Raw genomic sequence first — 27,944 nt, 5'->3', positions numbered from 1 at the left:
GAAAACTGGCGTTCTACGGATCGGAGCGTGGAATGTCAGATCCCTTAATCGGGCAGGTAGGTTAGAAAATTTAAAAAGGGAAATGGATAGGTTGAAGTTAGATATAGTGGGAATTAGTGAAGTTCGGTGGCAGGAGGAACAAGACTTTTGGTCAGGTGACTACAGGGTTATAAACACAAAATCAAATAGGGGTAATGCAGGAGTAGGTTTAATAATGAATAGGAAAATAGGAATGCGAGTAAGCTACTACAAACAGCATAGTGAACGCATTATTGTGGCCAAGATAGATACGAAGCCCACACCTACTACAGTAGTACAAGTTTATATGCCAACTAGCTCTGCAGATGACGAAGAAATTGAAGAAATGTATGATGAAATAAAAGAAATTATTCAGATTGTGAAGGGAGACGAAAATTTAATAGTCATGGGTGACTGGAATTCGAGTGTAGGAAAAGGGAGAGAAGGAAACATAGTAAGTGAATACGGATTGGGGGACAGAAATGAAAGAGGAAGCCGCCTAGTAGAATTTTGCACAGAGCACAACATAATCATAACTAACACTTGGTTTAAGAATCATGAAAGAAGGTTGTATACATGGAAGAACCCTGGAGATACTAAAAGATATCAGATAGATTATATAATGGTAAGACAGAGATTTAGGAACCAGGTTTTAAATTGTAAGACATTTCCAGGGGCAGATGTGGACTCTGACCACAATCTATTGGTTATGACCTGTAGATTAAAACTGAAGAAACTGCAAAAAGGTGGGAATTTAAGGAGATGGGACCTGGATAAACTAAAAGAACCAGAGGTTGTACAGAGATTCAGGGAGAGCATAAGGGAGCAATTGACAGGAATGGGGGAAATAAATACAGTAGAAGAAGAATGGGTAGCTTTGAGGGATGAAGTAGTGAAGGCAGCAGAGGACCAAGTAGGTAAAAAGACGAGGGCTAGTAGAAATCCTTGGGTAACAGAAGAAATATTGAATTTAATTGATGAAAGGAGAAAATATAAAAATGCAGTAAGTGAAACAGGCAAAAAGGAATACAAACGTCTCAAAAACGAGATCGACAGGAAGTGCAAAATGGCTAAGCAGGGATGGCTAGAGGACAAATGTAAGGATGTAGAGGCCTATCTCACTAGAGGTAAGATAGATACCGCCTACAGGAAAATTAAAGAGACCTTTGGAGATAAGAGAACGACTTGTATGAATATCAAGAGCTCAGATGGAAACCCAGTTCTAAGCAAAGAAGGGAAAGCAGGAAGGTGGAAGGAGTATATAGAGGGTCTATACAAGGGCGATGAACTTGAGGACAATATTATGGAAATGGAAGAGGATGTAGATGAAGATGAAATGGGAGATATGATACTGCGTGAAGAGTTTGACAGAGCACTGAAAGACCTGAGTCGAAACAAGGCCCCCGGAGTAGACAATATTCCATTGGAACTACTGACGGCCGTGGGAGAGCCAGTCCTGACAAAACTCTACCATCTGGTGAGCAAGATGTATGAGACAGGTGAAATACCCTCAGACTTCAAGAAGAATATAATAATTCCAATCCCAAAGAAAGCAGGTGTTGACAGATGTGAAAATTACCGAACTATCAGTTTAATAAGTCACAGCTGCAAAATACTAACACGAATTCTTTACAGACGAATGGAAAAACTAGTAGAAGCCAACCTCGGGGAAGATCAGTTTGGATTCCGTAGAAACACTGGAACACGTGAGGCAATACTGACCTTACGACTTATCTTAGAAGAAAGATTAAGGAAAGGCAAACCTACGTTTCTAGCATTTGTAGACTTAGAGAAAGCTTTTGACAATGTTGACTGGAATACTCTCTTTCAAATTCTAAAGGTGGCAGGGGTAAAATACAGGGAGCGAAAGGCTATTTACAATTTGTACAGAAACCAGATGGCAGTTATAAGAGTCGAGGGACATGAAAGGGAACCAGTGGTTGGGAAGGGAGTAAGACAGGGTTGTAGCCTCTCCCCGATGTTGTTCAATCTGTATATTGAGCAAGCAGTAAAGGAAACAAAAGAAAAATTCGGACTAGGTATTAAAATTCATGGAGAAGAAATAAAAACTTTGAGGTTCGCCGATGACATTGTAATTCTGTCAGAGACAGCAAAGGACTTGGAAGAGCAGTTGAATGGAATGGACAGTGTCTTGAAAGGAGGATATAAGATGAACATCAACAAAAGCAAAACAAGGATAATGGAATGTAGTCTAATTAAGTCGGGTGATGCTGAGGGAATTAGATTAGGAAATGAGGCACTTAAAGTAGTAAAGGAGTTTTGCTATTTGGGGAGCAAAATAACTGATGATGGTCGAAGTAGAGAGGATATAAAATGTAGGCTGGCAATGGCAAGGAAAGCGTTTCTGAAGAAGAGAAATTTGTTAACATCCAGTATTCATTTAAGTGTCAGGAAGTCGTTTCTGAAAGTATTTGTATGGAGTGTAGCCATGTATGGAAGTGAAACATGGACGATAAATAGTTTGGACAAGAAGAGAATAGAAGCTTTCGAAATGTGGTGCTACAGAAGAATGCTGAAGATTAGATGGGTAGATCACATAACTAATGAGGAAGTATTGAATAGGATTGGGGAGAAGAGAAGTTTGTGGCACAATTTGACCAGAAGAAGGGATCGGTTGGTAGGACATGTTCTGAGGCATCAAGGGATCACCAATTTAGTATTGGAGTGCAGCGTGGAGGGTAAAAATCGTCGAGGGAGACCAAGAGATGAATACACTAAGCAGATTCAGAAGGATGTAGGTTGCAGTAGGTACTGGGAGATGAAGAAGCTTGCACAGGATAGAGTAGCATGGAGAGCTGCATCAAACCATTCTCAGGACTGAAGACCACAACAACAACATGACCTGTCCGTTCGTTCATTGACGTTTCTGTTCACTTTAATAAGTTTACTGTCTCTGTTTTGCGACTGCACCGCAAAACCGTGCGATTAGTAGACGAAAGGACGTGCCTTTCCAATGGGAACCGAAAACATTTGATCACAAGGTCATAGGTCAACCGATCCCTTCACAGGAAAACACGTCGGATATATTCTATACGACACTGGTGGCGGCATGTCCGTCACATGACAGGAATATGTTGTCGACCCACCGAACTTGTACACTTGGCGAATGGGTAAAAAGATTCTTCTACCTTGCCCGATTTAGGTTTTCTTGTGGATGTGATAATGACTCCCAAAAAGGCGATGAAAACATAAGAGTTTGTCAGATAATAATCGTCTGAAAATAAAAAATTAAAATTTTCACTCGAGGAAAGACTTGAATCAAGGAGCTGCTCACGCAAACCACGAGACCACGGCGCTCCTGAGCTCACATTCTCATTGATGTTGCCTATCTTACGCATGGACTACTCAGTTTGTATATTTTCTTATTTTTTTCATAGTTCCACACAACTTCTACCTGTTTCCTCGATTGATCTGTGTTCAGTTTTTCAAGGTCTATCCACTGTGCCAACGTATAACTAAATCTGAGGGGGGTGCGATGGGGAGGTTCCCTTGTCAGAGGCATTTGAACCATTTGCTATTGCGGGGGGTGCTGTGCCCCGATGTGGCTGTTACGACAATTAGAGAACCCATCTCCGGTGAGCCGTGCCTCATCTGTGAACAACACGTTGCTTATAAAGTTGGGCTCATTCTTATAGCGCCAAAGACTTAATTCATAAAACTGAACGCATTGTCGGAAATCACCCATATCTGAACCCTGAAGCACCTGTATCCCCGAGATGGTGGTGGACGGTTAGATGTTCGAGGCTGTAATTTAGGACTGCTTGGATATTGAGCACGGTACTGGTGTTAAGCTTTGTGTGCATTGCCAGTAGCTCAACCATACCCGTAATGTACGTCTCCCAGTTCTGCAGACGTGTGCTGTTCCATTTCGCAGAGTAGCCCTAGTGTACATACATCACAAACACTGCACTTACCTCGCAGTGTACACTACCAATCCACAGCAGTACTGCAATGTAAACAGCCCTATTTCAGAGCGCAAGAATCAGAAACTGATGTACGTACACAGCAAATGATACACAAGACCTTAACATCATGACGACAGACAGAATGCGCTTAAATGTCGAGCAGTTGTACGGACCGAGAAAAAGTACTTTATCTCTGCTGAACTTACGGTGCGTGTGCATTAATTTTTCCTGTTGTTCTTGACATTCCAAAGCTTTCACAGGCTCAGGGTTACTTCCAAGATCATAAGTTCCAGTGCCAAAGTTATTGTATTTCGACTCCTCTATCAACTTCTTCAATGTTGTATGCAACTTTTCTAATCTCTCTGTATTGATACTTTAAATAAAAATAGCAAAGATATAAAGTTCCAATTACAGGCATTAATAACGTAGCTAATAGCTGAAAGCTCAAAATGCATGACCCTGTGTTGCAGAGGTACAATATACACAATATTTTGCATCTGTTGGAACTACTAAAAGCACCAAGAAAACATAAGGTGGGAGGAGTATAAGACATAATGTAGACAAAGAACACGAAAAACAGGATGTTCATATTGGCCTGTTCATGTCTTGAATTATTAGTCGGCCGTTAAACACGTTACGAAGCGAATGCCTATTAATTGCAAACCCTCAATTATGATCTGCCAAGCTGTAGCTTTGGTTTCTTTCTGTAATCAGCATGAGGAATAAGGATAAATGTGGAAGATACTGATTACACGTATCATATGCTAGCTCCTCAGTATAAGCCTATGTACGTACTAGGAAGCGGCTCGAATAAATCTCGAATGGCTGGAAGATTATAACGTGAGCAGACACAATATTTGCACTCTCTTGTTAAAAGAAAAGGTTGGGTAAAGGCGTAGTAATGAATGTCCGCAGCGGCACAACGCGGCTCATCTAACGAGCTTTCCTTCCACCACAGCGATCAGTAGAGTAGTCGTTCTCACAAAGCACGTACGTGACTTTTCGACGACGGAAGATGACGTCTCCTTCCAGGTTACAACGTGAAGCGGGCCACGTGTCTAAGCTCAGGTCGAAAGACCTTTACGGTTCTAGAGAAATCGATTGTGAGAAAAGTAAAGATCGATAAATTAAAAAAAATGGCTCTGAGCAGTATGGGACTTAACTGCTGTGGTCATCAGTCCCCTAGAACTTAGAACTACTTAAACCTAACTAACCTAAGGACATCACACACATCCATGCCCGAGGCAGGATTCGAACCTGCGACCGTAGCGGTCACGCGGTTCCAGACTGAAGCGCCTTTAACCGCACGGCCACACCGGCCGGCTCGATAAATTAACTTGAGCTCTTATTAGTCTCGGATGGGGAAGTAAAAGGTTTGAAACACGACAAGCGTCGATGTCGACATGTTACTATGTCACCGTCTTGAATTCTATTTTAAACTGACATGTGGCTGGAATCATGTGGTTCATCAAGAGACGCGTGCAGTGTGTTTGAGTAAGAGGATCGCAATCCATAAATCTGTTATCACGAAACTGAATGCCACTTTCGACTGCAGTAGTACAACGCACTTAGCACGACAATGGAAGAGCATGATGTCAAATGACGAATTAGCATCAAAAGATCACGACAGTTTAAAACCGTTTCTCAAGGAATTATGAGGGCTACGAACTCTGTGAGACTGGAAGTCGGAATTGAAAGAGAATTCAGTATGACATGATGGGTCGAGGTGTGAATGATGATGGAACCTTGGGGAGAAATATCGGTGTTTTTATGAGCTTTCCACTAATAGAAGCATCGCTCCACCACCTGGTCATTTTTTTTCTTGCTCGTTCTTTTGATAAAATCGCATTCGAGTTGCTTTCACTTTAAGTTCACTTTTTAACATACTTATTCTGAAATGGCCTCTAGAATATTTTGCGGTTTTGTAGCGAATTGAAAAATTCTGTTGTATATTCAGAACATATTTCCTGCTCCCCTCGAATTTTACCTTCTCTTTCTACTGCAATGAGTTACCTTTTTCCGTATTGTGGAAAAGGCAAAAACTCTATGCCCATACGTACAAGTGCTAGTGCCAGTATGCTTTTCATTTCTCTTAACAAGCGACCAGTACGGTTTCTATCATCGTCACAACGAGTTTTCATTTGGTTCGGCCGTTAACGGTACGATCGAATTATACGTACAGGTACAAGCAGCAGTCTGAGGTGATCGTCAAGTTACAATTTTCGAAACTCATATCGGATGGGACGTTCCTCTCATGCCATTCTTCTTCCAAAGTAATGTGGAAGGGTCGCAATGGAACAATGTAAGAGCTGCAAGGAATTTAGGATTAGGTGAACGGAAATTGCACGTCAACGTCTGTAACGACAAACGTTTGTCGTGGGCGGGAACGTATCTAAAGATCCTGGCGCTCACCTGTTCCTACAACAAGGGAGATAAGATAATGTCGAAGAAAAATATACGATGGGGCAAGTCTGTATTTCGAAACCTGGCTACGAATAGGTTAAAGAAGAGCCCGGGCCGTCACAGTTTCAACCGATTCCGCTGAGTGAATGATACAGCATAAGCTGACCTTTCTTCCCGTCGTAGCAAGTTACGGCTGCGGCAGAAAAATGTCTTGGATGTCGATTTCAGACCATACATTAAAGTAGTCCTTCCATTGGCACAGCCGCTCACAAAAACTGTTTTGAAAATGAATGTGCGTAAGAAAAATAAGGGATGAACTCTAAAAGCATCAAGTCTTGGAGTTTAGTTATCCTAGCAGTTCAAATCGCAAAAGAGACAAACCATAGATTAACGAGCAATGGTTTCTGCTTCCACTGGCCAGTCTGCATACATAGCGCTCGCAGGACTTCATGGCGATCACCAACGTAAATGGGCTTCCAGAAAGCAAGCACCGATCTGTTGCGTTTTTAAGGGCACTAAATTTGAAATCAAAGAAAACACTGGATATACCATTCTTATCATCCCCTCACGAGATCCCGATGGTTTCAGTTGTGTGTCAACTGAGTGTTGTAATACATCAATGTAAAGAAAATCGCATTGATGTGACACAGGTGTTTCTCTATTGTTTCAGCCGAACAGTGACGAACTACCCGACTTTATAAAGGTGAGAATTGAACCTGCGTTCAGGTTACACACGGGAGCCAAATCCATGCAGTTGGTGCCTACTGGGCCTCTAATGGAAAAAAAAATCTGTGAAAAATTGATTAGCAAACTTCACTATCACTCCCAAAAGAGCCTAATATCCTCTTTTAATCTAGAGGGAATTTTATCCGTCATCGTTTTTTACTCAGCTCGCTGTATAAATGCCAGTAGGCACTCTTGTGGCATCAAGAAGCTTCATCGAGCCATTAAAACAAGAGAAGAGAGCGGTTGTCGATGAGGACATATTTATTGCACTATTATATACAGAGGTGACAAAAGTCACAAATATTGTGTCGGGTCTCCTCTTACGCTGCGTAGTGCAGCAACCCGACGTGGCATGGACGTAACAAATCGTTGGAAGTCCCCTGAAGAAATATTGAGCCATGCTGTCTCCATAACCGTCTATTACTGCGAAAATGTTCCCGGTGCAGTATTTTGTGCACAAACTGACGTCTTGATTATGTCCCATAAATGTTCGGTGGGATTCAAGTCGGGCGCCCGAATTGTCCAGAATGTTCTTCAAACCAGTTGTGAACAGTTGTGGCCTGGTGACATGGAGCATTGTCTTCCATAAAAATTCCATCGTTGTTTGGGAAGATGAAGTACATGAATAGCTGCTCGAAGAAGCCGAACGTAACCACTTCCAGTCAATAATCGGTTCAGTTGAACCAAAGGGCGCAACCCATTCCAAGTAAATACAGTTATGGGTCTACAACCAGCTTGTACATTGCCTTGCTGATAACTTGGGTCCATGGCTTCGTGGCGTCGACGCCACACTCGAACACTACCATCGGCGCTTACCATCTGAAATCGGTACTCAACTGACCAGGCCACGTTTTCCAGTGCCGAGGGTCCAACCTGTATGGTCACGAGCCCAACAAAGACGCTGCAGGAGACGTCGTGCTTTAAACAAAGGGACGTGATCGTGCTCTAAACAAAGGCACTCGCGTCGGTCGTCTGCTTCCACAGCCCAATTACGCCAAATTTCGCCGCGTTGTCCTAACGGATACGTTCGTCGTACGTTTCACATTGATTCCTGCGGTTATTTCACGCAGTGTTGCTTGTCTGTTAGCACTGTCAACTCTATGCAAACGCCGCCGTTCTCGGTCGTTAAGTGAAGGCCGTCGACCACTGTATTGTCCATGGTGAGAGGTAATGTTTGAAATTTGCTTTTCTCGGCACACTCTTGGCGCTATGGATCTGTGAACACTGAATTCCCTAACGATTTCCGAAATGGAATGTCCCTTGCGTCTAGCTCCAACAATTCTGCGTTCAGAGTCTGCTAATTCCCGTCATGACGCCATAATCACGTCAGAAACTTTTTCACATGCATTACCCGTGTGCAAATGGCAGCTCCACCAATGCGCTGCTCTTTTATACCTCCTGTACGCCATCTGTATCTGTGCATATCGGTATCTCATGATTTTTATCACCTCAGTGTAGTCTACTCGGCCTGACGAGGCATGCAAACGGCCGTTTCTTAAGTTCTCGTTGGTACATTCTGAAAAATACCTGCCTATATTCATGATCTCACAACAGGTTGTTTTCTTTTAATTTCACTGTTTTCAAGGATCAAGTGAGCGAAAACGTTTGTAACAAACAAGAGGTGAAGACAGTTGGCTGTGAGGGTGTGTGCCACAGAAACACAAGAATAGACGATATACAGCAGTGAGGTAGTCTTCAGTTTGGCGCAGTCACAAGTATCGTTTAGGTTTATTAATTCAAGGCGGCTGCCATGACATACTTCTCACCTACAGTCATATATATGCCCTATACATGGGCACCGTGACAATGGCCCTAGTGAAACATGCTGAAAACATCTAAGACTCCAGAAGTAGCCAAGTTTTCTGCATGAAAATTCAAGATGGTAGAAACAGATCAAATACTTTAAACAGTAACAAGGTGAGTACTTAAAAAATACACTGTCTGGCAAAAACGTGAAGCGCCCAGAGGCGGAGGAGGAAACGAAATGAAGCTTCACTGGTTGAGAGGGTGTATTGCGCCATTTCAATGATTACAAAATTGAATCAAATGTATAAAGAAGTCGACAATATGAACCCACTTATTCGTATGACACTACAGTCCCTCTGGCCTGGATGTATGAACTGCTTCGGTTAGGAGCGATGTCAAAAAGCTGTCGTATACTCTACTGAATCAAACCGACCCACATCTGTTGTAACTGGTCCTTGACATCCTGGATACTGACAGTGGGACGAAATTAACGACCGAGATGTTCCGTGGGGGGCAGATCGGGGATAGTGCTCGCCACGGGAGTGCCTTTTCATAAAGCAGATATTTCATAGAGATACGTCCCATGTGTGGACGAGCATTGTCGTGTTGGAAAATAACGCCATGGTACTGCCAAATGAGAGGTATCAGAAGAGGATGCACGATGTCTTTAACGCTCCACTGTGTCGTCAGAGATCCCTGAGTCACTACCAGTCTTGACTTAACAAAGTCACACACCACGGCTTTCCATACCATGACGCTGGGAATAACACTACTATGCTCTCCAAAACATTGTAAGTATGCGAACTCTCCCTAAGTCGCCGCCATACAATAGTCATCTGGATTAGTGAAAAGCCACAATTAATCACTGAACACAATGCGACGCCATTCATTAGCGGTCCATGCTTCCAGTCACGGCACAGGTCCAAACGCAGCCGTTTGTGTTGTGGTTCTGGCTGCAGCTAGTCTCTATCCAATGGTATGACATGACACAGAGTGTTGCAGGGAGCCCGTTACTTGTTCTTGGATGACAGGTGCAGATGCGAAGGAGTTACAGTGTGCTTGATGCACAGAACAGCGATGCTCCCTCAATGGTGGTCAAACGTCGACTGGAGCCTTGACGCCGAGTATGCCTGCCCTAAAGGTCCCTTGCAGTCCCACATCGGTCCACTTTCACATCTGAGTGTCCTAAAAATCTAGATATTGCACAGCCAGTCAAATGCAGACCCACAACGAGGCCCCCTTCGAAACTATGTCAGGTGCTGAAACGCTGCCTCACATGAGTAAGCAGTATTTCCGCGTCCTTCACAGTGATACTCAACATCTGAGACTGTTCACACTCTTTATGTACCCTACCAGCTCTGGTAACAACACTAAACCCGAAAATCACTAAGGCACACTGGTGACAGTTTTACCTGTGACAGAAAACTGCAACCTCAATCATTTATGTACCCACTGAAGATGTGTACATGAACGAAGTTACATTGACAATGGACAATGTCTTCTAGGCACTTCACTTTCTTTCTCAGGCAGTGTACATCTACGGTGGTGAGCTAAAACGGTGCGTTAGGCACAGCAAGAATTTGCTGTACTCTTTTCCCACCAGACTCCAATAAGTTTCAAGATGTTTTAGCCAATCTTCATATGCTGTAAGTTTGATCAAATGATGGCTGTAGTTGCACTGGTGAGATCCTCTTCAACCCCTCCCTATCCTTTCTAACTTCCATACTTTCGCGAGTAAGGATTCTGCCCGACAGGTTATAGAACTGGACATGGCAGTGTCATTTCTTCACAGTACTTACTAAGTATGTACTTTGTTGCGATTTTTACGCTTTTCAAGTACCTACTTACATTATGTATATCACGTCATATTTACGTATCACATCGCTGCGATCTCGCACGTCCAAGCACCAGAGATGAAACTTTTTACTAAACTTTGTTAATTTCTGAATTATCATACCTTTAAATATTGCAAAAGTATATCATTACCTCAGAAATTTCCTGTTAGAGCCTTATATTTTTTACTTGTTTATGATTTTTTCAACCCGCATGTGTGTTTTTTGGCCTACATGATCTCTGTTCAGCTCTCTGCAGTGTAACAAACCCACCCCACCGTGATCATCCCATGTTGAAAGGAACTACATTGCTTTCGACGTCTACTGCGAACATAGAAATCCTTCCGCCGATAATCAGCTTAACATGAAGCGCTGAGGTCACTCACACAGTTCCTAACCAGCAATTAGTTCACTTCAGCGCCCGCAGCCAGCTCAGTACAATACTCTGACGACTAGCTTCCGAGTTAGCAGTGGCTAAGAATTATTTGGATTTCATTGTATTACAGTTAGGTTTAGGACATCACATGCTGCATATCAAATTGTACCAAAGTTAGGTACCATTTTCTAACATCTCTAAATAAATGTTGCTTGTTTTCTCTTATCGCTTTGCCACATTTCTGCTATAGTGCCACTCTGTCAAACAAGTGTTTGACTAGCAAGGATGTAAGCAGTTAGCTTTAAGGAACTCTAGCAAGGAAACACTTTCCTACTACCTTGGATGTTTGGGTTGAATTAATAATAGCGTTCAGTTACTAAATTCACAACATTTTGGTGACAAGGAAAAACTTTAAAAATTGCTTACAATTTTTTCCAGTCAACACTTGGCAACAACGGAAAACTTTAACGACTGTTCCTTCTTTTCGCCAAGTCTCAACATTTTGGCGACGAGAAAAACTGGATTACGAATTTCGTCAATGCAAACTCACAGTATTCTCAACACTAGGAAACGAGTAAAAAAATGGTTCAAATGACTCTGAGCACTATGGGACTTAACATCTGTGGTCATCAGTCCCCTAGAACTTAGAACTACTTAAACCTAACTAACCTAAGGACATCACACACATCCATGCCCGAGGCAGGATTCGAACCTGCGACCGTAGCGGTCACGCGGTTCCAGGCTGCAGCGCCTAGAACCGCACGGCCACACCGGCCGGTGAAACGAGTAAAAAAAACAGTACTCGACAAAAAGAGAAAAATTACTAAGCAGGACAAATTTTATTTTTACTCTACTTGGAGCGCATGATTATTTTCACTGATTTTTGTGGCACCACTGCGTGGCTTAAAATATTTGTGTTCATAGTACATTCTATGGTAGCTGCCCAGTTTGATTTCCAGGAAGATTTTTTGTTTTTTTTGTTTTATAAACTGTTCTGAGCAGATTTTTCAGACATGGCCGAGCTGAAACTCGTTCTTCAGCCAACGCTAAACTTATTGGGACGACCTTAAGCGATCCAGGAGCTCACAGTAGCGGGCTTGGCCCGACTTGAAAGAAACAAATCCGAAGGCCAAACACAAGCTCCGCAGCTCAAAATACCGCTGCCACCCGTTCCAGCATTTGATCGGAAGCTGAGTGCTGGAACTATATCCAGCGTCTGGAGCAGGATAGTTCACACGTCAGACGGACAAAAGTCACATTAATGCCAATTTGCTGGCCATAACAGATCATCAGCTGTAATTCATAGAGTTCACAAAATGCCAATCAGTTTTCAAATTGACACTGGGTCAATTTCAATCGTTAATCTGCAAACTGTCCCAAAACTAAGGTATGCCAAAGTTAACAGACTTTCAAATCTCGTTGTTCGGTTCCAACAGTCTGGAGATTCCAGTGAAAGGACAATTTCGGATGTCACGTATAAACAATTTACGAAACAGGCTACATTCGTGGTTGTAAATGCCAATAAAGCAACGAATTTATTAGAACTGGATCTCTTCAACGCTTTGGGTTTCACTGTTCACGAGGGACCAAATCAGATTCAAAGTGACAATGCGAATGGAAAGTTAAATCAGCTGCTGAAAAATGTGATAAGATTTTTTCCAAAGCAAAAAGCAGTCTCAAAGGTTACAGAGTACACATTACGCTGAAGTAGAACGCGGGATCAAAACTTTACAAGGCAAGCAACATTCCTTTTGGATTAAAAGATAAAGTGAAGCAGGAACTCAACCGTCTTGAACAGATTGAGGTTGTTGAAGACATAACTAGTGGCCAGTGGGCAGGGCTGATCACAGTTGTCCGGAAACCGAACGGCTCACTTCGCATTTGCAGAGATTACAAAGCGACGGTTAATTCTAATTCCATTATTGATTCTTATCCTATTCCCAAGCCAGAAGAACGGATGTCAAGCTGGTGATGTGTACTTTTTCAAGCTGGATCTCAAAGAAGCATATTTGCAAATGTCTGTGGAGGAAGATACACTGAGATTTATGGAGATAAATACTCCATTTGGTCTCTATCATTAACAAATGATTATCCTTCGGAACAACCAGGCTGCCAAGTTGGTTCCAACGGTATTTAGAACCATTATTTCAGAAAACTCTGAACTCTGCAAATTACCTTGACGACATAATTGTCTCAAGCTCAACGTCACATGTTCTTTTACAGAATTTGGAATCTATTTTCAGAATTCTACAATCGAAAATTTGAAATGGAGCAAAGACAAGTGTATGTTGTTTCAGCGTGAAGTGCAATACCTCTGCACACGGCAGGAAGACGACGCTGCAACACTCTGAGGCCGTTGAATCCTTCCGCTCCCGAGGACGTCTAGCAATTACGTTCGATGTTAGGCCAAATAGATTATTATCGAAAGTTACTCCATCAAGTAGCTTCCATCAGTGAGCCCCGTACAAGATGTTACGTAAGAGCGCCAAATGGAACTGTAACAGTGAATGCCAACATATTAAAACTGTGTTTGCTTGACGCAATTTGTCTTACGACGTGTGATCCAAGTAAAATGCTCACATTTGCTGAAGATGCTTCAGACTGTGGTATAGGCGCCGTACTATCACATCGCCATCACGGCTTTGGGTTCAAAGCGTTCGTGTCAAATACTTTGACAGTGGCACAAAGAAATTACAATCCTGTCAAGAAGAAGACTCTCGCAGTTGTATTTCCACTCAAGAAATCCCATGATTATATTTATGGACGTAAATTCGCACTCCTCACCGACACAAACCTTTAGTGGCTATATTTGTACGGAACAATACTGTTCTTACACGGACAGCTCAAAGTTTGCAGCACTGGGCTCTTCTGTCGAACTACGACTATGAAATTGCATCCAAGTCCACAGCACATCACTCGAACCTAAATTTGCTGTCACCTCTGCCAGTAGGTCAAATCAAAAAGTTTGACACATCAGCTGATGTCTGTTTTGCAGTAGATATCAGAAGTCAAGACACTGCGGAAAATTTCCCAGTAAACACGAATTTATCTGCCAAACTTGTGCCTACAGATTCTGTTTTGTTAAGATCAAACTATATTCGCCGGTCGTTGTGACCGAGTGGTTCTAGGCGCTTCAGCCCGGAACCGCGCTGCTGCTACGGTCGCAGATTCGAATCCTGCCTCGGGCATGGATGTGTGCTGGTTAGGTTTAAGTAGTTCTAAGTCTAGGTGACTGATAACCTCAGATGTTAAGTTTCATAGTACTTAGAGCCATCTGAACCACTTGAAACTGTATATTCACACGGAGTGGCCTGTTGATAAGAAGTTACTTACTCAACAAGATATTAAATCTTAATGGCATTTGAGGGATGCACTTAGAATGTAAAAAGGTGTCGTTGTACTATATACGAAATCAGGTGCTTAAATCTGAGGGACTACAGATGCTGCATGAATGCCATTGGGGCGTAGTTCGTACCAAACGCATTGATAGAGAGAAAAGTTACTTGGAAAATATTGACAAATTCATTCAGACGCTTTGTCTAAATGCCGCTAATGTCAAAAAATACCACTCACCTACGCCTCAACAATATCTTCCGTGGCCACAGGCATTAGAACCGTGGCCACGTCTGCATATTCATTTTGCATAATCGTTTCTCGGAAGCCAATGGCTCATCCTCATCGATGTTCTCTTCAAATTTCTATTTGTGATACATATGTCAGAAATATCCTCAACAAAAGACCATTCAGGCTTTGTCTAAGGCCTTGTCTATTGAAGGACTGCCGAAATCTCATGTCACTGAAAATGATACACAATTTTCTTTTCAGATTTTAAACTATTTTGTGTACCCAATCAGCACTGCGTCGTTTCATCCTGAGGCCAATGTACTCGCTGAAAGATTCGTTCGAACTTTGAAGTCGCACACGACTGGATTGGTCCAACTATAAGAGCCACTCCTCACGATGTACAAACTGCGCTAGAGAAGCTCCATGGAAGACCGTATCCAACATTAATGTCAATTTAAAACCCACTCATGCATCCAGAAGTCGATCTTCAACAACAGTCGAAACAAATTTTTTTTCATATGAATGGTCCACTCCACATTTAAATGTACAAGACGCGTGGGGAAAAAACCATTGGTACCAGACATAGTCATAGAGCACCTTGCCAATGTTAAGTTTAGGATTAGATGTTCACATGGATTCGCAACACAGCATAAAAAGCAAATCATCCCACATCACGGTCATATGCATACAGGCAGAACTTCTAGGCTGTTTTCTTTTACAAACTCAGAAGACCTATATGCAGCCAGCCATTTGAGGGATCTTACGATGCAGTCGAAAGATGCCCCGCCAATGCCTAGAGCAAATGGCCCCGGTTGCATTCAGCCTGCGATGCGCCATTGAAAGAGGACGTCATGCCTCCCACTTCAGACCAGCTTACGGAAGTCGAAATGGCAAAAGTTTTATCGGCCACTCCTTCACCATGGTATTGTGTGGGTTTCCCACAGTACTATGGGCGAATACTGTGATGATCAGCGTTTGTGAACCTACCAAATAGGCACAACGGCGAGGAAGCATGACACTAATGAAACCAACCGGCTTCATCATCTCCCTTCCACCCACAGGGGAGGGAATGTTTTGTACCAAATAAGCGCTACACAACAAATACCACGAGAAGCCGCCACCGCACAGGCATAATCGATCGCCTGGCACCTCTCAGTTCTGTACAACACCCTCCAGACGGCACTAATAAACCTGGATTTCTTCCCGTTTCCGCAGCGCATCATATACATCTGCCGATAGTGTAGACAGCCTCAACAGTAAGAGCTGTCAAGCGTGGACTAAATTGCTTCCGACTTGCACCGACAGACACGGAAATTCTTTCGACGACAGGTACCAAATCATGACGCGCCGTGGACACTCACATAGTACTGAACCAGCAGTTAGACACTTCATTTCAGTGCCTGCAGCCAGCTCAGCACAGTACTGTGATGACTACTTTCCGACGTAAGAGTCGCTGTTTACGGAGTAACTGGACTACTAAGAGAGTCTGTGATCACTACTATCAGTTACAGTGACTGTATCACTGACTGCCAAGTGAGAGAAATATTTATTTAAATTTCATTGTATTAGGCTTAGAGCATCAAGTGCCTTGCATAAAACTGTACCAAAGTTAAGTACCATTCTTCAACATACTCATATATTATTTGTTATTTCTGATTTATTACCCCACTTCCTTTAAAGTACCGCCAGGTCAAACAAGTGTTTAAATAGCAAATGTACAATCGGTTACCCTTAAGGAATTTTAGCACTGGAACACTTTTCTGCTATTCTGAATGTTTGGGCGGAGAGACCTGAGTCGAAACAAGGCCCCGGGAGTAGACAACATTCCATTAGAACTAATGACGGCCTTGGGAGAGCCAGTCCTGACAAAACTCTACCATCTGGTGAGCAAGATGTATGAGACAGGCGAAATACCCTCAGACTTCAAAAAGAATATAATAATCCCAATCCCCAAGAAAGCAGGTGTTGACAGATGTGAAAATTACCGAACAATCAGTTTAATAAGTTACGGCTGCAAAATACTAACGCGAATTCTTTACAGACGAATGGAAAAACTAGCAGAAGCCGACCTAGGGGAAGATCAGTTTGGATTCCGTAGAAATATTGGAACACGTGAAGCAATACTAACCCTACGGTTTACCTTAGAAGCTAGACTAAGGAAAGGCAAACCTACGTTTCTAGCATTTGTAGACTTAGAGAAAGCTTTTGACAATGTTGACCGGAATACTCTCTTTCAAATTCTGAAGGTGGCAGGGGTAAAATATAGGGAGCGAAAGGCTACTTACAATTTGTATTGAAACCAAATGGCAGTTATAAGAGTCGAGGGGCATGAGAGGGAAGAAGTGGTTGGGAAGGGAGTGAGACAGGGCTGTAGCCTCTCCCCGATGTTATTCAATCTGTATATTGAGCAAGCAGTGAAGGAAACAAAAGAAAAATTCGGAGTAGGTATTAAAATCCATGGAGAAGAAATAAAAACTTTGAGGTTCGCCGATGACATTGTAATTCTGTCAGAGACAGCAAAGGACTTGGAAGAGCAGTTGAACGGAATGGATGGTGTCTTGAAAGGAGGATATAAGATGAACATCAACAAAAGCAAAACGAGGATAATGGAATGTAGTCGAATTAAGTCGGGTGATGCTGAGGGAATTAGATTAGGAAATGAGACACTTAAAGTAGTAAAGGAGTTTTGCTATTTGGGGAGCAAAATAACTGATGATGGTCGAAGTAGAGAGGATATAAAATGTAGACTGGCAATTGCAAGGAAATCGTTTCTGAAGAAGAGGAATTTGTTAACATCGAGTATAGATTTAAGTGTCAGGAAGACGTTTCTGAAAGTATTTGTATTGAGTGTAGCCATGTGTGGAAGTGAAACGTGGACGATAAATAGTGTGGACAAGAAGAGAATAGAAGCTTTCGAAATGTGGTGCTACAGAAGAATGCTGAAGATTAGATGGGTAGATCACATAACTAATGAGGAGGTGTTGAATAGGATTGGGGAGAAGAGAAGTTTGTGGCACAACTTGACTAGAAGAAGGGATCGGTTGGTAGGACATGTTTTGAGGCATCAAGGGATCACCAATTTAGTATTGGAAGGCAGCGTGGAGGGTAAAAATCGTAGAGGGAGACCAAGAGATGAATACACCAAGCAGATTCAGAAGGATGTAGTTTGCAGTAGGTACTGGGAGATGAAGAAGCTTGCACAGGATAGAAGAGTGGGATGGAGAGCTGCATCAAACCAGTCTCAGGACTGAAGACCACAATACAACATGGGCGGAGTTCATATTAGCAATCATTTACTACATTCACAGGATATTGCATTTATAAAGACGCCAAATATCATTTTTTGAACAGAGAGAGACAGTGAGGTAAAGGATTTCAGAAGAAGGAAAAATTACGTTAAAATTTATGTCTGAATAAGAATACTGCAATAAAAGGGTTTTAAATATTTTATTACTGTTTTTTTCAGGCCCAAGAAGTGAATAATTTTCCTTTTGATTTAATTTTCAATCTGAATAAATAAAAACATAGAAACAATGAAGTTCCGCACAAAAGGGAACTGTTATGCCACTTACTTTCTTTCATTTTTCTGGAAAATTATTATGTTTTTAAAACAAGATTAGCTAAAGAAAAAAAAGGGAAAAATAGTGGTCTAGGAATAGCGTCTTTGGTTATCAATCAAATGTCCAGGGTCCCAAGTTTGATCCCAGCTACTGCTTAAATTATGGATAAAAATCATCAGTGAAGACGTTCGAAGAATTCCAGTGTAAGGAGTCATTCTCTTTCACCAGCAGCTTCGATAGAAAGGGTTGAGGAGAGGGCAGAGTTTCAAAACAACCTCTTGCCCTTGAACTGGGAAACTGAAACGAAAGGAGGAAGAACCTGCAGTGATCGACGGCGTGTGGATGCAAAAGGCAGAGGAACGAAAAACACTCCATTAAAGACGCATGAGGTATATCCACAGAACATGTGGCCTCTAATTGAAAAAATAAGCATTATGATCTCTCCATTGGCAAAAGACTTCGGATTAGTCCGCCCTCCCACACACCCATCCGAAAGAGGACTGCCAAGAGGGGACAGGGCGTCACCACAAGAAAAAGATTCATAAACCAACAAAACGTTAACATTCTATGCGTCGGAGCGTTAAATATCAAAAGTTTGAACATGGTGGGGAAGCTACAAAACCTGAAAAGAGAAATGCAAAGGCTCAATATACGAGGGCTATCCACAAAGTACATTACGTATTCGTTTGTGTCCGTTAGGGGCGGAGCTAGCGCGGCCATCTCGGTGTCATGGCATTCCGCCGCTCAGTCGGCATCCTGCCGTGCAAGTGAGAGGTTCGTGCTGTACTCCGTTGAGTTACTGTGACAGTTTGAAATGTCAACGTTAATTGAAAATGCTGCGAAGTGTGAAGTGCGTGCTGTAATAAGGTTTCTGACTGCAAAAAACTGTACATCGATAGAAATCTATTGGCAGCTTTGTGAAGTGTATGGGGACAACATAATCACTGAAGGTGGAGTGCGTCAATGGGTCATAAAATTTAAAAATGGCCGAACTAACGTTCACGACGAAGAGCGAAGTGGAAGACCCAGCATAGTGACTGCCGAACTTGTCGAAAAAGTCGATGCCACGGTCCGTGAAAGCCGTAATTTCACAATAACGGAACTCTCTATGAGTTTTCCACAAATTTCACGAAGTTTGTTGCACGAAATCATTACCGAAAAGCTTGGTTACCACAAGTTTTGTGCAAGATGGATACCAAAAATCTTGACAGAGATTCACAAAAATCAGCGAATGGCTGCAGCGTTAACGTTTTTGGATGCTTACGAGAAAGATGGCGACTCATTACTCGATCGCATCGTTACTGGTGACGAAACATGGGTTAAGCATGTGAACTGCGAGACAAAATTGCAGTCAATGCAGTGGGAGCACACAAATTTCCCCCAAAAACCCAAGAAATGCATGCAGACAATGTCGGCAAGGAAGGTGATGGCGACTGTCTTTTGGGACAGAAAAGGTGTGATTTTTGTGGATTTCCTGGAAAGAGGCACTACAATAAACTCTCAAAGGTATTGCCAAACTCTGCAAAACCTCATAGAAGAGCAATACAAAACAAGAGCAGGGGAAAGTTGGGCTCAAAGATCTTGCTGATTCACGACAACACCCGGGCCCACACGGCAAATGCCACTCGTGAAGTTCTCAAATCTTTTAACTGGGAGTTGTTTCCTCATCCGCCGTACAGTCCCGACCTGGCACCGAGCGACTTCCACTTATTCCCAGCAATGAAGAAGTGGTTGGCTATGCAGCGTTTTGATGACGACGCACAGCTTCAAGAAGAGGTAACCACGTGGTTGAAGGCGCAGGTGGCCGAATTTTACGACGAAGGAATTTCCAAGCTCATCCATCGCTGCGATAAGTGCCTTAATTTAAATGGAAACTATGTAGAAAAGTAGTATTTATGTGTGGCTTTCATCTATATCTAATAAAAAAAATTTCAATACTTTATTTATTTTTAATTCCAAAACGTAATGTACTTTGTGGGTAGCCCTCGTAGATACATAGGGGGTGCAGTGAAGTGAAAGAGAAGCAGATCGTGATTTCTGGTCAGACAAATACAGGGTAATATTGACAGCAGCAATATCTCGTACTACAAGGAGAGGACTCGCTATGAATAGAAAGGTAAGGCAGAGAGAGAGGTACTGTAAACAATTCCGTGACCGAGTTGTTTTCATCAGAATCAACAACAAACCACCGCCAACAACAACAGCAAAGGTATACATACTGACGAAACAAGGGGTAGATCAAGAGTTAGAGACACTAGAATAGGATATTAGCCGTGTAATTTGCTATGTAAAGGGACATAATAATCGGACAAACACGGGAGGGAGGGAGGGGGGGTTGTAACGTGGTAGCAGGGAAAGAAACAGAAAAACGGTTGAGGGAGAATGTGGGCTTGGTAATAGGAATGAAAGAGGAGAAAGACTAAAAGAGTTCTGCAATGAATTTCAGCTAGTATTACTGAATACATTGTTCAAACATTGCAAGAGGAACAGGCATTGTTGCTAAAGGCCCTCAGATACAGAAAGATTCCAGCTGGATTACATTATGGTTAGACAGAAATTTCGAAAGCAGACATTCGATTGCAAGAGGTACTCGGGAGCAGATACAGAGGATCACCACTTAGCAATGATGAAAATGTTGACTGAAGTTGAAGAGAAGCATCCGGAAAAATCACTCTTGAAAGAAGTGGAATGCTGAAGTATTGAGCAATAACGAGGTCACTATGAAGTTGTCTAAGGCTGTAGATACAGCGACAATGAATACCACAGTAGATATTTCAGATGAAAAGAAATGGAAATCTCCAGGAACGGGAATCCTAGAAGTTGGACGGACAAACATAGTGTAGAAGGTATGTTGGATGAGGATGGAAACTGTCATGATGCGCCGTATTAAAACTCGTCCGAGTTTCCCATGTGATTTATTACTTCTAGCTACAGTGCCACTGCTCCTCTCAGTCTGCATCACCGGGTGCCACAATGCTGAGGACACCACTTCATTATCAGCGAAACGGCTTGGCATGGAATGGCTGCACCAGCGAGCAGTGCAGCACACTGCTGTGTATCGGCCTTGTACAGCCACCAAGTTGTGATGACATCAGGATGCGCCGGCAGTCGACTCAGCGGTCTTCGCCCCTGCCACCTCGGCGCCCCCACTAGGAGCTGCACGGCGACCCGTGGCGTGCTTCCTCATCAGCATGGCTAATATCGCAGAGACAACAGGCGCCCACGGATCTGGCATCCGAATCTGCGGCCTTTACCTCAGGATGCCTCCGGCGTGTGTTGGGAGCCAACAGGACTGCCCGAAGCAGCGCACCATGGTGTGGCCCGCCACTGGCTGGCTGCAGACCCAACATTGGCCTCAGAGGGTCGAACCAGTGACCTGACGTGGACTGAAATGCTGGAGCCCCATCTGCTGCTGTGTGTAGCCGGTGCTGTGACATGCCCTGCCATCCAGGAGAGCTGTCACACTTGAATGCCTTGTTAGTAAACTGGCGCCTATTTATATGCAGTTGTGTGCCTAGTTTTGCTAACGCGCTGCTCCAATTCATGTACTCATAACACATGGGTTGGTCCAGTGGGCCCCTTCTGCCTGTAACTTGCGCCATGCACACCGCTGCATTTACTCTTTTCATCGGGTCTACAGCCCCCTGGCCTCCATTCTACTTTGCAACTGCTAGTAGCGTAACTTACTGTCAATAGGCCTGTGCCTGGCTATAACTTGTGCGCTCAGAAATATTGCACAGAAGCTAACCTTTTCCCATTTTAAACAGTGGTGCCACTACATTATTCCCCCTTTGGAAGGACTCAGTCCCCGGGTTGACCTCTAACTACTCTTAAAGCTGTTTGGCACAGCACATAGTAATGACATATTTATTACAACTATTAGAAAACTTAGATGTGAGCTAGTCCTCTTAAATACATGACATGAGACAAAACGTAAAAACTTCTTACTGGATGATCACTCCACTTAATGCTCGATCAACTCCTTACCTACCCACCTTACAACCCTCAGTATCCAATCCACTGGGATTTGGACTACCGTTGGTGCCCTCTTGCAACTGACTCTCCGCCTGATCAGAATGAAAACAATACACAATAAAGTTAAGGCTCCAATGACACTTGGCACAGATGTGCTCAAAATGATCGTTAGTTGGTCGTTGCCTTTCCCTATATTGAGCAACATGCTGCATAAGCTGTTTGGCTGATATGCGCCCCTCTTGCTCTGAAATGAACTTGTTTACAGATCTCAACAGATCTGACGCCAGGGTTTGATTTAACAGGGTTAGATTCTGTCTTGGCAAAAACTCTGAAGTTGCTTCTGGCCAGTACAGCTGTGGCTGTGTTGGGAGCCAACAAGACTGTCTGCAGTAGTGCACTGTGGCGTGGCCCGCCACTGGCTGGCTGCAGACCCAACATTGGCCTCAGAGGGTCGAACCAGCAACCTGCCATGGACTGGAACGCTGGCACCCAATCTGCTGCTGCGTATAGCTTGTGGTGTGACACACCCCGCTGTCCAAGAGAGCTGTCGCACTTGAATGCCTTGTTAGTGAACTGGCGCCTATTTATACGCAGCTGTGTGCCTCTGTTTTGCTAACACGACACTCAGAGTCATGTACTCGTAACATCTGGGTTGGGCCAGAGGGCCCCTTCTACCTGTAACTTGAGCCATGCACATCACTGCGTTTACTCTTTTCAGCAGGTCTACGACCCTGTGGCCTCCATTCTATTTCGCAACCGCTGGTAGCAAAACTTGCTGTCAACAGGACCGTGCCTGGCTTTAACTTGTGCACTTGTGCATTCAGAAACGTTGCACCAAAACTAACCTTTCCTCATCTTAAACGGTGGTGCCGCTACAATAGGTACAATGATGATAACAGGAAAGAAACCTTGGGTAACAGAAGGAATACTTCAGCTGTTCAATGAAAGATGGAGGTATAAAAATGATGAAGGGAAGGTAGCAATACAGAAATATAGGTCACTTAGAAATGATATAATTAGGAAGTGCAGGTAAGCCAAGGCAAAATGGCTACAGGAAAAAATTGAAGAAACAGAAAAATAAATAGTCGTCAGAAGGTCTGATTCAGCATACAGAAAAGTTAAAACAACCTCCGGTAAAAAATGAAAAGTAAAGGCGACAACATGAAGAGTGGGATGAGAATTCCACAGTTAAACGCAGTGAAGAGAACAGATAAGTGGGAAGACTGCACTGAAGGCTTCTGCAAGGGAAAGTACTTGTTTAATAACGCGACAGAAGAAGTAATGGGAATCGGTATGGAAGATGTAGGGAATCCAATATTAGACTTTAACAGAGTTTTGGGAGACTTGCATTCAAATAATGCACAATGGATTGATAACATTGCTCCGCAGTTTCTAAAATCATGCAGGAAACGGCAGCGAAACAACTATTCAGATTGGTTTGTAAAATCTCGAGACTGGAGACATACCACCAGAGTTTCTGATAATATCGTTCACACAAATCCAAAGATAACAAGGGGAGATAAGTGTGAGAACAGTCAGCTTAACAGCTCATGCATCTGAGTTGATGAAAAGAATAACATACGGAGGAATGGAGAATCAAACTGATTATCTGTAAGATGACAATCAGTTTGGCTTCAGGAAAGATAAAGACACAAGGTAGACAATTCTGACGTTGTATTTGATAATGGAAGCAAACCTTAAGAAAAATCAACAAGATTATAGGATTTTTGGACCTGGAAACTGTCAGACAATGTAAGATGATATAAGATGCTCGAAATTCTAAGAAAAATAGGTGTCAGGTTTAGGAAAAGAGAGTTTATATCCAATACTCGTATATATAAGAATCACGAGGGAGCAATAAGAATGCAGGACAGAGAAAGTTCTCGGAGTATAGTGGGTGGAAGACAGAGGTCTTTCGCTCCTATTGTTCAATGTATACCGGAGAAGCAGAGACGAAAACAAAAGACAGACTGAATAGTGGTTTAAAAATTCACGATGATAGATTACCGGTGGTAAAATTCGCAGAGGACATTATCCTTTGTGGGGGGGGGGGAGAGTGGCAGGACGTCCAGAATGGAATGAATCGTCTAACGAACACACACTATGGCCTGAGAGAAAACCGAAGAAAGATGATAGTAGCGGAAGCGACATTAGCCATAAACTTAAGATCAAAATAGGTGACCACGAAGTGGAAGAAGTTAAGGAATTCTGCTGTCTTCTGAGTAAAATAATACATGATGGAAGAAGCAAGAAAACGATAAAAAGCAGACTAGCTCCGGCAAAGAAGGCTTTCCTGGACAAGAAAAGGCCATTGGCATCAAACACGTCTGAGAATATACATCTGGAGCACGATATTGTTGTTAGTGAATCATGGACTGTGGGAAAACATGAAAAAGAAGAGAATCTAAGTGTTTGAGACGTTGAGCAGTAGAAGGGTGTTGAAAATTAAGTGGATTGATAATATAAGGATTGAAAATATGGAAAATAATAACAAGAAAAAGGGACAATATGATAAGACGCGTGTTAAGATATCAGGTAATAACTTTCATGATTCTCGAGGAAGCCATAGAGAGTATAAACCATAAGGGAAGACAGAGACTGAAATACACGCAACAAATAATTCAGGACGTAACGTGCAAGTGCTACTTTGAGATGAAAAGAATTGCTCAAGAGAGGAATTCATGGCGGGCCACATCAAACCAGTCATAAGACTAACAATAAAAAAAAGTTTCAGATTTAAAGATTGATTCAATCAAGACATAAAAACAGTGATAAAAGCTTTGTGAAGTCTATCGAGAAAGAACTAGAATCATAGGTACAGGAAAACAGTTTTTGTCTTTCACTAAAGATACTAGAGAGTGGTAGATTGTTATAACCAGAATGTTAATCGGACGACACATCATTAAGTACTACATTTAGTGAGATATTGTTGTCCAGTGTGAACCAGTCATAAGACTAATAATAAAAAAGTTTCAGATTTAAAGATTGATCCAATCGAGACATAAAAACAGTGATAAAAGCTGTGTGAGGTCTATCGAGAAAGAACTAGAATCATAGGTACAGGAAAACCGTTTTTGTCTTTCACTAAAGATACTAGAGAGTGATAGATTTTTATAACCAGAATGTTAATCGGACGGCACATCAAATTAGAACAGAAGGTTAATTGTGATATCAATGCTCAGAATATGGATATAATCAACATTGTGTTTCACATTCGATCCTGCATTCTAACGGTAAAATACTTCAATAAAAGGAATATTTTAGAGTGTTATTTAAAAATAAAAAATAAAATAAGCATATAACACTTATTAAACTGACAGAATGAAAGTTCTACTCTGCAGCGGAGTGTGCACTGACATGGATCTCCGTGGCCGATTAAAGCTGTATGCCAGACCAAGAGACGAAGTGGGGACTTTTGGCTACGGAAAGCAAAGGTCCCGAGTTCGAGTCTCACTCTGGCACAAAATTTTAAATTTGTCAACAAGTTTTATTAATTTGTAGTTACTAGAACACGATTTAAAATAGGTCTAGGAATCAAGCAAAAGTAACAGTTGACTTTAAAGCCCAAGAGGCCACTGTCCATGTCACAGCTTTCCAGGAGGCACTGCTCTCGTTATAAGTGAGTTTTTGCATGTGTGTACATAGAAATGCGTATGTGGGTGATTATAAGTGTGTGGGATACCATCACTACATTTAGTACATTAAGTACTACATTTAGTGAGATATTGTCGTGCAGTGTGAACAGTTATTCGATGTACCTAAAAATTGTGTTTGTTCCAGGAACTGGCTTAAGTGGAATATACCAGATCTACCCTCCACAGAGCACTTCACTGACGTTCCTGTGATCATTCATCCAACAAAAAGTAGTACAGCTCACAGTCCCATCTACATTGCAGCTGCCACTCACGCTACGGCTCCCAGTCACGCTACGGCTCCCAGTCACAGTGAGACTGAGCAGCATTTCTATCCTGATACGGGGAAGGTTAGTACCAAAGTTCCATTGCCTCATACGCTTCTCCTAGTAGGAGGTATGGCATGAAAAACACCTCTATCAAACTTATTTACCTCTTGATGACATGGAGGAGATGGACGAAGCTGTGGAAGGAATAGGTTTCAAGGATGTATTGCTCCGCTAATGAAACTAATTTGTCAGCCATAGAAGTTGACATTATTTTTATTCTTTTTATTAAATGAAACAATCAGTGATGAATATGAAGTTGTTTATTGTGAACCCACAAAATATACAATTGTGTTTTACTTTTTATTATTCACCCTTCACATAACATAAATTGTATTAATGGCCATTTACATACATAATTAAAGTGTACCTAATAGCTGTAGGTATTTATTACCTGAGATAATTAGGTGAAGGCCTAGGTAACTCGTACTGCCTCCATACTATGTGTAGCTTGTGGATGTTTTATGGCTATAGCACATTTGCATATAAAACTTCTATAAAATCGTCTTTAAGTTTTACTATACAGGGTGTTACAAAAGGGTATGGCCAAACTTTCAGGAAATATTCCTCACACCCAAATAAAGAAAAGATGTTATGTGGACATGTGTCCGGAAACGCTTAATTTCCATGTTAGAGCTCATTTTAGTTTCGTCCATCTACGCTCAATGGAGCACGTTATCCTGATTTCATACAGGATACTCTACCTGTGCTGCTAGAACATGTGCCTTTACAAGTACGACACAACATGTGGTTCATACGCGATGGAGCTCCTGCACATTTCAGTCAAAGTGTTCGTACGCTTCTCAACAACACATTCGGTGAGCGTTGGATTGGTAGAGGCGGACCAATTCCATGGCCTCCACGCTCTCCTGACCTCAACCCTCTTGACTTTCATTTATGGGGGCATTTGAAAGCTCTTGTCTACGCAACCCCGGTACCAAATGTAGAGACTCTTCGTGCTCGTATTGTGGACGGCTGTGATACAATACGCTATTCTCCAGGGCTGCATCAGCACATCAGGGATTCCATGCGACAGAGGGTTGATGCGTGTATCCTCGCTAACGGAGGACATTTTGAACATTTCCTGTAACAAAGTGTTTGAAGTCACGCCGGTACGTTCTGTTGCTGTGTGTTTCCATTCCACGATTAATGTGATTTGAAGAGAAGTAATAAAATGAGCTCTAACATCGAAAGTAAGCGTTTCCGGACGCATGTCCACATAACATATTTTCTTTCTTTGTGTGTGAGGAATGTTTCCTGAAAGTTTGGCCGTACCTTTCTGTAACACCCTGTATACGCTGAATTTGAAATGTAGCTTCTTGCGGTATTTGGTGACTTTGTCAGCTTTCATTTGATACTTTCTGTGATGTAATGGCTCAAAGTGTTTAATTGTTACTAATTTCTGTCGTCCGGTGTGCCATTAACGATTAAAAAGAGTTGTAACTTTCTTAATACTTTATGTAAAGTCATACTTAAAGTTGCAAGAAGCTCGTTTCATCGCCGCAATTTTTATGGTGTAACTGGTTTTTTCGTGTCATTTTTGCAAGGGCTACAACGTAGGTTCACTGAGAACACAATATCCATCTCATATTTCGTTTACTATAGTCGCTATTGTTTCTTATTCAACCGTCTCACCCATGCCCGTGTGAACCCGCTGGGGAAAATCCCACACTCACTGCTCATTGTGGTTTGGTGGCCAGCACCGCACGGCTGCTGCATTCGCAATTAATTTTCTCCTCTGGTAATTCATGATCCACAAACCGACTACTAGTAATGTCACATGCTGCTGGCTCTATAGCTGCGCCATTCTCACGTCTGCGCCAAGCGGCTCTCCCTCTACTCAAGTGGAGGTGACCTGAA

Source organism: Schistocerca serialis, chromosome 5 (assembly GCF_023864345.2).
Source record: "Schistocerca serialis cubense isolate TAMUIC-IGC-003099 chromosome 5, iqSchSeri2.2, whole genome shotgun sequence".
NCBI lineage: Eukaryota > Metazoa > Arthropoda > Insecta > Orthoptera > Acrididae > Schistocerca > Schistocerca serialis.
Note: the sequence above shows the minus strand (reverse complement) of the source record.